The sequence below is a fragment of the Numida meleagris genome, unplaced genomic scaffold, assembly GCF_002078875.1.
Source record: "Numida meleagris isolate 19003 breed g44 Domestic line unplaced genomic scaffold, NumMel1.0 unplaced_Scaffold165, whole genome shotgun sequence".
NCBI lineage: Eukaryota > Metazoa > Chordata > Aves > Galliformes > Numididae > Numida > Numida meleagris.
In genome coordinates this window covers 762803-776631 of record NW_018363448.1, presented here as the reverse complement: position 1 = coordinate 776631, position 13829 = coordinate 762803, and the positions used below count along the sequence as shown (strand labels likewise).

At 39.3% G+C, this 13829-nt stretch overlaps 1 protein-coding gene across 14 annotated transcripts in view; it reads left to right on the top strand.

Annotated features, from left to right (window-relative positions):
• The window catches only part of FAR2 (fatty acyl-CoA reductase 2), a 148268-nt gene that overhangs the window by 12904 nt on the left and 121535 nt on the right, over positions 1-13829 (top strand). For 4 of the 14 annotated variants that reach the window (XM_021382033.1, XM_021382024.1, XM_021382021.1 and 1 more), the window contains exon 2: positions 5002-5042. The exons of 5 other annotated variants lie outside the window; for them this stretch is intronic. The gene's annotated coding sequence lies outside the window, so the exon portion shown is untranslated. Of the gene's footprint in view, positions 1-4197; positions 4288-4577; positions 4799-5001; positions 5043-13829 lie in introns of those variants that run through there. 5 more of the 14 variants (XM_021382031.1, XM_021382022.1, XM_021382023.1 and 2 more) reach the window with 2 other exon arrangements.

Genomic DNA, 13829 nt, shown 5'->3' with positions numbered 1-13829 from the left:
TAGAAACTGTAGTATATTGCTTCTGTATATAGCCACTACACATTGCAAGAGCCTTTATAAAATTAAATTATGAAGAGACAGCAGCTAAGGTAGGAGTGTAATACTGTGAAATCCCAATTTGACCTAGAAGCTGAAGCATTGTTGTTATGAAAACAAATGCAGAAACCAGTTTAGGGCTTTGTGGTTCTCTTGTGAATTCCTTGGATTTAATCTGTTGCTTTGTCATACCTCAAAGTTTTCTGGCCCGTAAACCCCAACAGCGTTTGTGGAAACAGGTGATAGGCACTAAGCTTCAACATGAATTGTAACATTGTATTTATTGTTCATGTTTGTCCTGTAATATGTGGCCTGCTGGTTTGTATTATTTAAAATTTCGCTTTGTGCTTAGACTTTGGACTGGTTTTTATTTGAAGCATGAAAGATTTCTGAGATGAAATATGGATAGTTTCCTGAAGGACCTTTGTCTGTGTAGCAAAGGTAAGAGAAATAGTGCTGTGGGGATGCTTGTACCAAAGTGACAGTGTTAATATGATCCCATTCCTCCTCTCTTTTCAAAGAGTTATTGAGAACAGAATCACACAAGCCTTGGTCTATAACTTACTTGCTCCTCTCCTGAAACTGCTGGTGCAGAATTGCCCCAGTGGTAGCTCTCTCTCTGTACTTGGCATTCTGTGTCATAAGGAAGAAACCAACTGTTCTTATGTCATAAAAACATGTAGAGAAGTAAAATCACTTGTGTCTCTCAAAAGAAGGAGACCGTGTACATTGTATGGGTAACGCTTTATAATCTGAGAGCATTACTTTGCACAGATGTTTTTTCAAACCTGAATATATTTGAAACAAGGCTGATTGGTGTGCAAGTAGCAGCAGCGCTGTGTGGACATCTGAGGATATCAGAAACGTACCAGTGTCTGTAAATCCTATAGTCAAGCTGGATGCAAGGTAGTTATCACAGGAGTTGACATGAACTTACTACCTACAGCATGTTTAATAGTCAACTTCCTATTTGGAACACGGATCATAATGAAAACTTTATAAAACTGCCACCATGGGGTTAGAAAGTATGACACAATCTTTGCACGCAAAAATTATTATGAAAAAACGTATATAAAAGTGATCCCTGTCTACTTAACTCAGGAATGAGCATTTCTGCAGCCTCCTATGTGGAAATGGAGTCACTCTGCACACTGCTACTGTAACAACCTGCAGAACTGCAATGGGGCAGAGTTTGAAGGCAAAACTTCCTTTGCATTTCCTTATGATTCTATAGCCTTGTTAAATCTGGTAACTGTGAAGGCAGCTGGCTTGTATAGTGACCCTGAGTAATTTAAACAGCTCAGAAAAGGGTGTGTACCCTCCTGCCCATTAGATAAGTGGATAGATTCAATGCCTCAAATCAGCCTTCTATTTCCTTCAAATACCAAAATGTAAGAGCTCCTGTATTCTGCCTACTGGAAGGGAAATGCTGGATGGGTTTTTATTAAGTGACTCAAGTAATTACTTTCATTAAGGTATTAAAGGCACCTGTAGCCGTACAGAGTTTTTTAAAGTTGCTGAAAATGCTTCATTTTCTAGCTAAAAGAAGTGTACCAAATGCAGTGTAAATACAACCAGGCAGTAAACAGTCTCTTTTTAAGTTCCCTGCTGTAAGATTCCTTTATTTAATGAAGCACATAAACTGGGCAGATGAGTTGGGAACACGTAACCTTGGAACTCTTCCTCTCTGCTTGACTCATAAACATTCAGATTTAGTTTCAAGGGTGATTCTCCTTGAATCCTGTTATCCTCAAGTGATACCATTTTCATCAGGGGCATCTATTCAGGAAACATCACTTCCACAAAAAAAAAAAAAAAGAGAGAGAGAATAATTGAATAATAAAAAAAATAAATAGGACAAACAAGCAAATCTGTTTGGTTTCATTATCTAAAATCTTCTCTCTGCGGTGATGAGGCTGTAAAAACAGAAATTCACATGTTATCATGAATTCCAGGGACTGGTAACTTTAAAAAAAAAAAAAAAAAAAAAAAAGCTTCTGCAAGGATTGTCATGGTATTGCTAAGGATAGGAATGCTACAATAGGGTGTAACATACCTGGCTGTAGCTGAAAACAATGTATGTTGTCTTGGTTCCTATCTACTGATTGTAAGATAGTTAGATGTAACTTTCTACATGCATTAGCTCTCCATTTTATTGATATGCAAAGCAAAGTCTAGTTTTTATTTACGATGAAGTCTCTGAAATCTCATAATAACTTCTGCAATAAATGTATTATTATGCTGTGAGTTCAAAATCTGTCAGCAAATGTAACTTATTTCATCCTTTGGGTTACTGCTTGGTGCAAAATACTGACCCGATGAGATCATCACTTGGGACAGCTGAACTCTTCTCTGTATAGTTTTCATTTTGATCTTTCAGATTTGTTTTGTTTAGGAAAATATGTTTTTTCCTTTGAGCAAAGTGTAAGTAATTCTTTGTCTTGTTGATGTAAGCTTAAGGCTAATCCTGTAAATCACGCCAATTTTTTGTGTGTACGTGTTTTTTTTTTTTTCCATTCAAATTTTATATATTTATTTGGTGGTATGCAATCAAGTACTCTTTCGCATCTTAGACGTGAATTTCTTGTGCAAGTAGTAGAAGAAAGGGGATGTTTCCATCTGGTTCACACATGAGCATGAATTTTATTTAATCTGTCTTTCTGTAACCCTTTGTTATCCTCAGTTTACATTTTGAAAGGGAAATATAACAAGTTTTACTCAGCTTTGTGTGACAATTATCTGTAGACTTCAGATTTAGAAAGCATAGGTCTTCAACCTTTTTGTGAATTTGGTTCAGGTAGTTAACATTTCAAAGCAAATGAACTTGATTTGGTCTCAGGTGTGAAGGGCCAATTATTCAACTTTATTTTCTAATAAACAGCATTTAACAGCTGCTGATTATTAATTAAATCTTAGATAATTAATTAAATCTTAGAGTGCCATGTCAGTACAGGAAACCATGATTTTGATGCAGCAGCTGACCCTCTGTACCCCTCTGCATTACTACTCCAGTCAAAGAACCAATTTTGACAGACCACAGGCTTTATCCTTATATGAATTTTTCTTTCCATCCTTTTTGTGTGTGAGTTTTACATCTATGAGTGCTAAGCTTAGATTTTCAAGGTATGATTGGAAATAGCCTAACGCTTATATCTTAAGGCCTTCTTCACCAGACTTGCTGATACAACTTGCTGCTGCTTAACATTTCTCTTACTTCTGTTGTATTTCTCCAGTGGAGCCAATTATCTTGATTAGGATTTTTTTTTGTTGTTGTCTTGATTTTTGGATTTTTCTCTAATAACTGGCAGGCTGTTGTTTTCTTGGATTAAATTGTGTTGCTTGATTTGTCAGTCTGGCAGTTAGTTTTTAAGACATCTTCCAAACATTCTATTTTAGAAGAAATATGTACATATATATACCTAATTTCTTTAATCATGGTCAAAACGTGCCTAAGTAAAACCACAAAATAGAGCCTGTGCTTCACTTCAGGAAGATTGCTGCATGCTGTACCCCAAAATTCATTAGTTACGTTAAAAAAAACAAACACAAAAAACAAACACACAAAACATTCATCTTGGATGAGTGGACCATTGACTCTCATGCCTTGAATTGTGGAAGCACTAATTACTATCAAACACTCCTTTTGCAAATAAGCCTAGCTTTGGATGAAGCTTGCTTTTTTTTTTTCTTCTCCTTCACCTTGCCTCGCATTAAAGCAAAACCACCTGTATTCCAGTCTTTTACACATGCATGCCAAACATGCTTCAGAGTGATCAAATGCTTGACAACAACTTTGGCTTATGCCTGTTGAATTAGTAAACTTTGTGTGCCACAAGCACTGTTGTAGAATAGGTTTTAAAGAAACCAATGTCACTGTTTCCCTCCAAGGCAAAAGAGTCTGTGAGAAGACTCCCTCTGGTTGACCAGCGCTCAGAAAATCCTATTGGAGAATGAACTGATATTCTCTTAGGTGGCTGCAGATCTTTGCAGCTCTGTCTGAATACAACTCTGACACAAAGGAGGGACTGCATGGGCTGAGAGCCTCACTTGTCTTCCTGTCATTAGCATCTTCTGGGGCTGGCCCCAACCTGAAAGCAATGGGTAGGGAGCAGAACACTTATGAAGGGCTGCTAGTGCCAAGATGTGTTTCCTTCTTTTGAGGTTTGGCTAGAAATACAACTCCTGGAGGGCAGTTCTGCTGTGATGGCAAACACCAAACTGCCGTTGCTCAACAGCTGACACAAACAGAAGGTGAGAGAGCTGAGCTTTTCCTTACAGTGTCTAAAAAGGTGGGTTATAAGAAAGAAAGGGACAGACTCCTTAGAAGGGTCTGTTGTGATAAGACAAGGGGAAATGGTTTCAAACTAAAAGAGAGGATGTTCAGATTGGATATAAGGAAAAATTTATTTACAATAACAGTAGTGAATCACTGGAACAGGTTGTCCAGAGATGTGGTAGATGCCCCATCCCTGGGGACAGTCAAGGTCCAGCTGGATGGGACTCTGAGCCACCTGATCTAGCTGTAGATGTTCCTGTTCATTGCAGGGGAGTTGGATTAGATGACCTTTAAAGGTCCCTTCTAACTCAAACAATTCTATGAAAAGCCATATGCTTAGCTCTGAAGGCTGCTTTGGAGAAAATAAGAAAACAGAGGGGAACTGAAGATGCCACTTCCACTCCATCTGTATCTTTTGAATTAAAACTTCACTGGACTGTAAAATACTCACAAGTCCTGGCAGAGGCTCACTTTCAAATTTATAAGGTCAGTATCCTCTATGTAATTCTTATCTGTATTTGAAGTACTACTGTGTTATTTCTGTGATTAATGAGAACAACTAAATCCTAATAATATTAAGGTTATAACTGTCTCACAGACTTCCCTTTAGACAACTGAACAGACCTTTTACAGCTACTTTTAATAATTTATTTTACATGATCTCCAAATGCTTTATTTTTTTCTTTCAGAAACTGGAAACACAGGACTTTGTACGAGGCCTGTTCCAAAGGTAGTGCTTCCTACTTTATTACGTTGGCCCACAATGTCAGAGGCAGGTGTTGGTGATATGTCAGTAGAGGTTGTATCTTCCTGCCAATATTCTATCAGATTTTGTTGCTGTGCAACAGATGGCAGCAGAGAGGCAGTCTGACAAAATGGTGTCTGACATGGAAATGTGTATGAAGCAAAGGTGTCATTGAATTCTTCCATGCAGAAAAAAATAGGACCCATTGAAATTCATCGACACTTGATGAACATTTATGGTGATCAAACAATGGATGTGAGCGCGGTGAGGTGGTACGTTTTGGCCATAGTAGCAGCAGCGGTGGATCACCTCCACTCATGCAGATGTTTACGAGCACAGCATACAGTTCATCACTAGTGAGAATTCATAGCTAATTGCGGTAAATGCACTCTAAAATAGTGTTCTGTAGCTGAGAATTTGCTCTATCAAACAGTGTTATTGTACTCTTCATATCTGTTTTAATTTTCATTGAATTAGATAGGAGGCATTACTTTCATAACTGCCTACTCATTTTACTAATTATAAGTGGAACTGAGAAGGACCTGAAAAAATTCCTCAGGGAGGTCTGTTTTTGTTTTGTATTGGAAAAATATATAGTAAACTGGTTTGTTATGCTCTTTTTCTAATTTTTATCTGTGAATGATTTCTGCATTCATAAAAAGCACATGATTGCTCGTCATACATTTTATTCAACCAAGAGCTGCTCCTAATAAGTGCTAGTGAGAATTAAAAACAACTACTTTAGCTACACAGTCACTGTAATTCAAAATGGTGCCTTTAGATCTAAACTTTTCAGACAGTTCTGACATTTAGTCATGCACTGTTTTATGGCCTAAGCCAATGTATTTACATATATAGCAAAGAGAAGTTTGATAATCAGATCTGGTTGGAGAAATTCCAATTAAAAAATGTTTTGCAAATTGTCTGGTTTTTAGTATTACTGTGCTCCTATATGTGGATAGCTAGTAATTCCCTGTCAAAGACAGGGCAGACAGTACTAGCATATATGTTACACAAACCAGGAAAGAGATGTTTAGCATCTGTAGGAGAGTGGTGCTTGTTGTTATTAACAGCCCTGCCAGGCGTTGTAACCCTTCTTTAAAACTCTAAAAGTTTTGGGATCAGAGTTGAACAGTTGTTAAGATTAATGGTCCTCAGAATTAAGGGAAAATGTATCACTTATCACAATGCAAATGTGACTGTACATTCAGGCTTACGTGCTACTTTTGTCTGTTCTTCAGTGACAGTCATGCAATATGGAGTGTACTGCTCTCTCTCCTTTTTTTTTTTTTTTAATCCTCATAAAGCCTTAATTTCCCCATTCATCCTTCCACATGTTTCACTCTCTAACAGGTCTCAGGGGTGGAAATATACGTGCTATGAAAGTCAAAACTGATGAATAAAGTACTAGGCAAGGTGTATGCAATCTTTTCCATTTTAGTATGTTGTCATTTATGACATTTGCCTTACTAAGGACTATTTTGTACTGGTGAGCATAAGATATGATTGACAAGAATATTTGCCCTCTTTTACTAGATTTTGAAAAATTTTCACTGTAGAAAGGATGAGGAAATAAAAGAAGGAATATCCTACATTTCTTGGTCCTAAGCATCATGCAATAAGAATTCCTGTTTTCTGCTGAACACGGTAGTTTACCTTTCTAGTGAAAAGTAACAGTTCTTGATATGTATGCAGTATCCCAGCATGACAGATTAAACAAAAGAAAATCACATGTGACAATAGAAGCAACATCAAAATTTAATTTTACGTCTCAGTAGTGATAATATACCAAGGTTGTTGTGACCTCAGTTTCAGAGAGCCTGAGCAGATAACTGTTTGTATTTAATGGTAGCAGAGTTGGGATTTTTTTCCATGTTGGACTCTGGTTTTATCTTATACTGCTCTCTAAACTGTGCATATATTAAAATAGAAAAAACAGAATATCTCCATTGGTCCTTATTAATACATCCTGGCATGAAAACTTCATGAAGCTCATGCTTAGAGTATGTAGGAGTGAGAAATCCATATGAAAAATTATGGCTAGCATTATATATTAAAAATAACAAAAATAATTTTTAGAAGTAAGAAATAGAAGTATGGTTATTTACAGTTTTGAGGAGGAAAAGACAGTTATGATGGACAGATCTGCCTAACACATTCATGTAAACGTTCTAATGCACTTACATCTTTCAGCTTATTAGCATGTAATTTCTGTAGGAATAAAAATTGTTGATTGTATGATCTTAAAGGTTTCAAACTCCAGTTTTCAACATTGTAAAATACAAGATGCACTGTTTCCCTTAAATTTCATCTTCAGTTTTTCAGAATATTACCTTGAGGATTTTACTTTTTGATTCTTCTTACTCAGATTTTTTTTTTTTTTCATCATGATACAGTTAGGTAGTCTGATATTTATGGTGAACTATTAAATATTTGTTTATTTTTTGGAGAATCATCATCAAGTTTCCCCATGAGCACTAAAGGGCTTCCTTCCATTTCTTAAAGTATTGCTACATTTTGTGCCCTGAACCTAGATCTAGACCCACAGTGCTTAACACCTGTTCAGGCACAGAATTAGAGGCTTCACATTAAACAGCTTTATAAGAATGCTTTCCGAAGGTGAAGGTAGGAGAAAGCTTGTATTAGAAGATATCAAGCCATTTGGAGCACTGCAGTTCTTTTCTCCATTGTCTTAAATTTTATCATCATTAATGTGCAGGTCGTTCATGTAACAAATCTGGTTTCAGTCACCACTGTGTCTGCCTAGCAGCTGAAAGGGAAAATGGAAAGATTAGCTAGTAAGTTTTTTAAAAGTAAACTTCAGACATTCTTATCTATGGTAGCTAGACCAATTCTGTTAAATATAAAGCCAAAAGAACAACCAGTCAGGGAATAATTTGTTGAATGCTGTTCTATGATTTTTCATAGCATTAGAAGTAGTTAACAAGTCATACATCTTTTTTAAAAATAACTCTTAGTGTGACTCCTAATATCTGCCAATGTACAAGGATTACAGGCATTTAATGGTATCGGAGAAATGGAAAGAAATGTGCTGTGATTGGCTTTTTAGGTAATACTCTACTTTTTATAAATGGGATTTACAGAAAGCTTTTCCCCTGCTTCCCCCTGCAATGTCCAAAGGTAAGTGGAAGCCTATGTATTGTAGATAACTAGCTTGTGCCTCTTTCTATGGGATAACAGATATTAAGCACATTTTTTTTTTCATTTTTATACATTTCCCCTGCTATCAAAAGAAGATACTTACAGGTATGATTTCTTTCATGGTAGCTATTATAAAAGCTTACTGAATACTGTGTCACACGGGGTGTGTCAAAGAGGTACGCATAAAAACTAACATGTCAAAATTGTTGTTTCTGGTATAAGATGTTAAGTAGAATTAATGGAATAATTTTCCTTCCATGTATGTGTACTTTTGCTGCCAAAATATCCTTCTGGCTACTGCTTTAAGCAGTCAAGTTCTTGTCAAGGACAGTCATGTATTTGGATAATACCAACCTAAGTGATGGGGTTGTGGGCCCATGGCTGCAACTTCCAAGGTGAATTGTGAAAACAGGAGTTTTTCCATAACTGTGTGCAGCAAACAAATAAACTTTGCAAAATAGATAACAGACTGAAAAACATAGTTTCTCTGAAGAAAAAGAGATTTTAATTTACTGCCAGCCATGACACCATCTCTTTGGTGTTTCTTTTTTTTTGTATGTGTATGGATTTTTAGCTGAGTTGAGAACTGCAGCTTTTCACCACTGGAAAGGATACTTTAACTCCTGTAAATGTACCATTCCAAATAATTATGAATCAGGAAATATCATATGTGTTAACTCCACTTGTCTGGTACAAAAGCCCAAATCCGCATAGAATACCAAACTAGTAGAAGTTCCTTAAATCACTGAAAAAATAGCACAAGTTGGAGTTGGAAGTTTTTTCTCCTTCCTTGAAGGAAATACTACAAATTAAAGGTCTCCCTAATGGGTGGGGAAAACATTTTTATGCAGGCTACAGTGGCTTGTTATCCTCCTTCTCCATGAAGGGAAAAAAATGATCTTAGATATATTTTTCAGGAAGCAACTGCTCATCACTGTGCCATGGCGAGATAAGGCTGTTGTGATTAGGCTAAGTGCTATAAATGTTACAAAGACACTGATGCGTGGATTCAGTCCACCCATCTTGGGATTGCTGTAGAAAAAAATTGTTTTTCTGTACGTCTGCTTTCTGTGGTTGCAGCAATACACATCCACAATAAGACATAGTTCCTAATGCAATTTGGAATACTTGTGAAACACCTGAGGATGTAACAAATACTGTAAGATATGTACAGCCTTGCCCTGTATACAAGTTCTGAAGCAGTGCCTGTGCCTTATGGCATGTTTCAGGGCAGTTCCACAGTTGTTCTCTTGCTGTGTTTCCACATGTCGTGTGAAGGGTTAAACCCAGTCTAATATTTGCTCACCAGCTGTGTTTGAGGCATGATGACATATGGCAGCAGTACAACTAAGGAACTCACTTCCAGCATTTTCTTTTTCCATTTGTCTCCTTTGGCAGTATCCCTCTTTTTATGGCAGCTGCCTTGTGGAGGCCTGTGTCAAGCAAGAACAAATTGATGGGAGGACTATATTTATGGCTACAAAGATGGTGAAATGTCTAGAGGGGAAGATGTACGAGGAGTGACTGAAATCCTTTGGCAGTCACTGATCCCCTCTCTCTGGTGATCAGCAATAAATCCTCTAGGGAATGGCATGGAGCTGTGTCAGAGGAGGTTCAGGTTTGGATATCAGGAAAAGGTTCTACATGAGAGAGTAGCTGGGCTCTGGCACAGGCTCCCCATGAAGTGGTCACAGCACTAAGCTTGTTGGAGTTCAAGAAGCTTCTGGATAACGCTCTCAGACATATGGTCTGATTTCTAGGTGGTCCTGTGTGGAGCTGGAAGTCGGACTCAGTGATTGTTATGGGTCCCTTCTGTTTTTCACTTAATTATTTTGGTTTCTGTTACTCTCTTTGTCCTCCATCTAGTTTCCCCTCTACCCTTTTGCCATCTACCTGGCGTGATTGCCATCACTGCCATTTCTTTGCTGAAGGTTTTCAATCTACTGCCTCAGCCAGTAACACCTGTGAAATACCTGGGGCCTCTTACATAGCTATGGACTGAGCTGCCTCATTTCTTCTTGTGGAAATACAGTGTAGAGATATTTGTAGAGATCCATTGGGCTGGGAGCTTTCTAGCTGCCATTTTGTAAGCATCCTCGTGCTGCATGAATGAGACCCTCTTTACTTGTGGAGGCCATCAAGTTTGGGCAGCAATACTCAATACAACTAAAGCCATGTAACAAGTTTCTCCCCTGGTGTTTTTGGAGAGATTGACTATGGAGGTAACTGTTGCCAGAAAAGTGAAGAGCTACTGATGACAATTTAGTCACTGTAAGTACCAGTAGGGGATTGGAGAACCCTAAAACAGGATGTGTGAGTGGTTAGCATATCAGTCATTTCATAGGTTACTGGGACATGTGAAGAAGGAAGGATTTTGTCTTCTGCATAATCAGCACAGGCATAGCAGGCAAGGAAGGCTCGGGCGAGTCGTGCCATTATGGCTTTCACATTAAACTGGCAAAAGCGTGAAGCCAAATGTACAGGAGTAGAAAAGTGTAACAGGAGATACCACTGATGCTCTGCTGTTAATATTTAAGGGTAATATCATAGAAATTATGATTAGCAGAACTTTATTAAAATTGTTGGGCCTTTGGAGTTATTTGGGTAGTCTTGTGGCTCCTACTTTTTTTTTTTCTCCCCCAAAATGTAATATCTTCATCTCTTCCATCTTTTGCTTGGGATATCTTCTGCTATGTAATGAAAATCATCAAAATAGTCAGATGCTGCCATCAGATCAAATTCTTTTGCAACTCCAAAGGATGCACATATTCAAACTTATGTCATCCCTCTCAAATGGGAGGGAGACACTCTCTGCTTGTTTTCATTCTATGTGTTTTTTTTTTTTAAAACACACAGATACAAAGTTCTCGTACTTGCATCCAAACCAAGTCTGCCCTGCTGTTTGAATTCAGGCAAACCGGAGGGATTAGTTTGCTCCAAATCTGTTCTTGTGGCAGCATTGGCAGCTGAGATGAACTCTGACCCTCATGTAAGGTGGTGACTGCAAGACCAAGAGCGAAAAAAACCACGGCAGCTAGGAGTATGTTTATGCTGCACAAGGGAGGCAGTGCAAAGAGCAGCCAATCATCAGGCTGGTACTTGTGCTCACTCACAGCGGTGCTGTAGGATGTTGTGAACTTGCACTCTAAAATTACACTCAGATTGCCAGCTGGCATTTGGGCTAGAGGAGCTGTAGTGATCAGAAGGACCAACATGATGGAAAAGGCATTACAAAAGAGGTAGAAGGACCAGCACAATAGCAAGGTGCTACAAAGGAAGGGAAGTAGATCATACCAGAAGATTATGGGTTTGCAGGGAAAAGCTTCCACCAAGGAGGGATCTCCAGAAAGAGATTCTTCCTCAGTGGCAGTCAGCCCTTAAATGAGGCCTTTTGGTCACACAGTTGCCTTCACCTGTGCTCCCAAGGCTGACTAGGTCTTTCTTCCAGGTGCTCAATCAGTGGTTCAGGCCCTGACTCAGCAGCTCCCATACACTCCACCCCTTCATGGTGTGAACTAATGATTGAGTCAGCTGGAGGGTGAGCCTTCCCTGATACAGGGATCCAGTGCACCACAATGCTTATACAACTGCCCATCGCAATGCAGGTTGACACAGTGTAAGACAATAGATGATCAGTTCATGGTTCAGGTTCATGTTCTTCCATGGGCCAGTGCTTGATGATGTTACTGGAGGCATGCAGCTGTTTAGCGCAGCTCTATCTGATGTTCCACCAGTCCCACATAGGCCATCACCGGGTGTCGTGCTTGATCTCACAGAGACACTGGAATGCTTCAATAACATTTCACTCCTTTCAGTGATCCTAGAGACTCAGAAGACTCACAGGGAGTAGTACAGATGTTTCAGTGGTACCAAGAGGGGGAGGTCTGCCTTCCAGGGCAAGATACAGGCTGTATTCCTGTCCTGGGTCAACTTCAGCTTGCACTGGGGCACGTCCCAGCCATCTGTACCACACCCTTTGGCCAGATATCTGTGGCTGCATGACTATATCAGGTACCAAAGGGGGGTTCTGATCTGCCATAGGGACATGATGAGAGTCCCCTTAGCAGTGAAGACTGGAGCATTGACCATGATGTCAGTAGGCCATGTACCAATCACTGGAAGGACTACTGAACCTCCCACCTCCAATAATCTCCCCCAAGGTGCAAGTAGGCCACACCACCTTTGTTCTCTTTGCACCTTCCAAGGCCATTCTATTCTGTGGGTACCAGGTTCTAGATTCTCAGGGGCAGGGAGCAGAAGATTATTTTCATTATCAATATGGGGTCTTACCCAATTGTCAATGCCTGTAATTTTGATCCTAGAAGGGGAGGCCCATGTTGTCTGTAGCATCTTCAGGGCACTGGGTCTACCATCTCAAGGCCTTTCATTCAGGTCCCGCAGGGTTTCATAGAGTCTCTTTGTCCACCTCTGCAGGGTCTGAGAGTCTGTCTTCAAAGCAGCCTTCAGGATGCCATTATAACGTTCAATGAGACCTGCTCCCATTGGATTATATGGCAGACGAAATCACCATTCAACGTTGTACTCTTCTGCCCAGCACTGTATCATCGCACCTGTGAAGTGTGTACCCTGGTCACCCTCAATGACCTGTGGAGTCCCATATGCTGCCATTAACTTCATTAAAGCCTTGATGGTGTAGGCCTGGTTTGCTTTTGGTGCTGGATAGGCCTGCATCAGTCCACTTGCCATGCCAACACAAGTTAATGCATATTTGACCCCCTCAGATCATGGGAGGGGGCCTATATAATCAACTTGCCACCTTTGGAGAGGGTTTAGGCAGGGGGCCATTGATCAGTGGGCAGCCCTGCTGGTCTATCCTTTTTTTTTTTTTTTTTTTGCATTACTACAGATCAGATATCAAAGGGATCCATCTCAAGTAAGGCTTCAAGATCTGGTCTTGAGATTTCTTTTTTTCTGTTGGATTACCCAGGTCTACTAGTTCAGGGGCCTGAGTATTTTCCAATGCAATATTCCATATTTGCTTTAAGGGGAAAGTTAGACTTGATTTTTTCCTTGTCAGTAGGCCAAGCTCTTCCTTGAGTTTTTCAATACTATCACTCAGTAATTGGTTCTCATTTTCTAAAGTATTATTTGAAAGTTCTGCATGATTTAGAACCATTAATAGTGGCCATATCACAGTGGATGCAGCCAGTCAGCATTCCTTGGTAGTTAGAAATACTTTTTATCTAATCCATAGAAATATTTTGCCATGCCAGATGGGGATTGAGAAATACTTCCACAACTTCACAAGGGACCCCATTTTTCAGTTATGGCTGCCAGTTCATAAAAGGGTGAACCCAGAAACCCTGCCGGGTTTTATCTAGAGGGATGATGTTCTCCTCCTTAGCCCACTTAAAGATATTCAGAAGGAAAGCCATTTTAATATTTTGGTCTGCCTGGCTTGCCAAATGTAGCAATCGGAAGAACCAACATGATGGAAAAGGTGTTACAAAAGAAGTGGAAGGACCAGCACAATAGCAAGGTACTACAAAGGAAGGGAAGTAGATCACTCACCCATATCAGAAGATTCTGGGTTCACAGGGAGAAGCTTCTACCAAGAAGGAATCTCCAGAAAGAGATTCTTCCTTAGTG